Source organism: Sardina pilchardus, chromosome 22 (assembly GCF_963854185.1).
Source record: "Sardina pilchardus chromosome 22, fSarPil1.1, whole genome shotgun sequence".
Lineage (NCBI taxonomy): Eukaryota > Metazoa > Chordata > Actinopteri > Clupeiformes > Clupeidae > Sardina > Sardina pilchardus.
This window is the reverse complement of record NC_085015.1, coordinates 25,958,935-25,960,899: the sequence shown is the minus strand read 5'-3', so window position 1 is coordinate 25,960,899 and position 1,965 is coordinate 25,958,935. Positions and strand designations below refer to the sequence as shown.

At 42.7% G+C, this 1,965-nt stretch overlaps 1 protein-coding gene across 1 annotated transcript in view; it reads right to left on the bottom strand.

The window, feature by feature from the left end:
- LOC134069738 (putative protein MSS51 homolog, mitochondrial) overlaps positions 1-401 on the bottom strand; it is a 9,682-nt gene extending 9,281 nt beyond the window's left edge. The window contains 1 exon segment of the mRNA XM_062525771.1: positions 344-401. The gene's annotated coding sequence lies outside the window, so the exon portion shown is untranslated.
- Between the last annotated feature and the right edge of the window lie 1,564 nt (positions 402-1,965).

Below are 1,965 nucleotides of genomic sequence, written 5' to 3'. Positions count from 1 at the left end.
TCAAACCAATTGAAAGATCCATGGGAATATTTAAATCAAGGCAGATATGAAGTTATACACAATTCAATTAATTTCACCGTTATCATTCATACTTAATTTCTTCTCTCTATAAACAGTATAGATGTATATGTATACACACACACACAAATATATATTTATATATGTATATATACACACACATACACACACACTAATATATATATTTTCTATCTAAATGTATAATCTAAACTAAAAGTCAAAGAGTTCTGAAATGAATACAGTGGCTGTCCGTGGAACCACGCTAAAGAAATTCTCAAGGAAAGACAGAGCAAGAAAGAAAGAGCTAGAAAAAGCTGTACTCTACCTGCTGCTGGCTGGAGAAAGAGGAGTGTCCAAAGGGAGTTGATCTTCCAAATTCAAGGGGCTCCCCCACCCCAGCACACCCCAGCACACCCCACCCCACCGCACCCCTCCCCACCCCAGCCCTCCTGCCCTCTTTCTGGCTTTTCATGTGTCCCTTTTTTGCAGTCATGTGGTCACATCTCTCTCCCTCTCTCTTGCTCTTTCTCTCTCTCACACACACATACACACACACACACACACACACACACATATAAACTCTCTCTCTCTTTCTCACACACACACACACACACACACACACACACACACACACACACACACACACACACACACACACACACACACAGAGAGAAGACTCTTGGCCAGTAGGGGGTAGTCTGTCAAAAGAAGTGTGTTGATGTCATCAGAGCAGCTCTGTGCCATCTGTCCCAAGATGAGGGGCTGAGAGGGTGCTGGGGAGACCAGAGGGCAGAGAGAGGACAGGAAATGACACACGTGAATGAGTGAATGAGGGAGGAACCTCAACCTCCACATGCAGACAGCTATGGAGAGAGGTGAAGACTCTTCTTTCACACAAGCCTATGGCACAGAACACTTGGACGTGCAAACAATATCAGAGCCAGAGAGCCAAGAGTGAGCGAGGATGGCTACAAAACGGTGCTTTCATTATTGAAATAAATATGATACAATACTTTAGTAACACGTGAGCCAGCTATGTGGCTATATTCTATGTGGTCTCAAAGGCGAGGCAGCATTTGTTTGCGCCTCATACAGCATGGTATGCCTGGTAACCACCAAGGAACACCCAGAAACACCCACAAATGCCCGTATGTTTGAGTGATAGAACGTGTTCCTCCATGCGTTCTCCTTCCACATACTCTGGCCACACCTACTGTGTCCACACACTGTATCATGAGGTGCACAGCAGCGAAAAGGAGAAGTTGGACCTGTGTCAGTAAATCAATTAGTTCTGTAGTTACTGTAAAAGCTAACCTCCGTATGGTACTGTACTGTACGTAATCACACCCAAGATAGATGGAGAAATGAATAGCAGCCTATGGAAGGCGGTATCAGTAGTCTAGTTCAAAGTCCGTAACTATCAATGGAGAGAGGCCAATACAATTAAGAAGTCTCACGATGACAGTTAGTCTACAGTGAAATTGCACTGAACTGAACGTGGTGGGAGAAAATGTGAGATTTGTATTAGAAATAATGTTAATAATGAAATAACAAAACAGAAAACAAAAATAAAGCAAAGTAATGGACTTAGGAATGGAGACTATGGACTATGGAAAAGGGTGAGTGAAGACTACTAAAAGGTATGGAAAAAGATGGGTTATTTGAATTTGATTTACAAATGCTTAAATACTTGATGATGTCAAAGGCATCTACATACTTTCGAGCCTGTGTGCATTCTGAAACGGAGGATGCACTGGGTCAGACGCAATGTGCTGGGTCTTACGTCATGTATGTCTGCCAATGGTCCCTTTACCAACAATTTTACTGCCCATCTTAACAATTCTGGATAGTTTACAAACCAAGTATTCATGTCAGCAGCCAGCATGCTCTCAATCAGACTACAGTCTCCAAAATGAGTTCAACTTCTTAGGCCTACAGGCTTTTTAA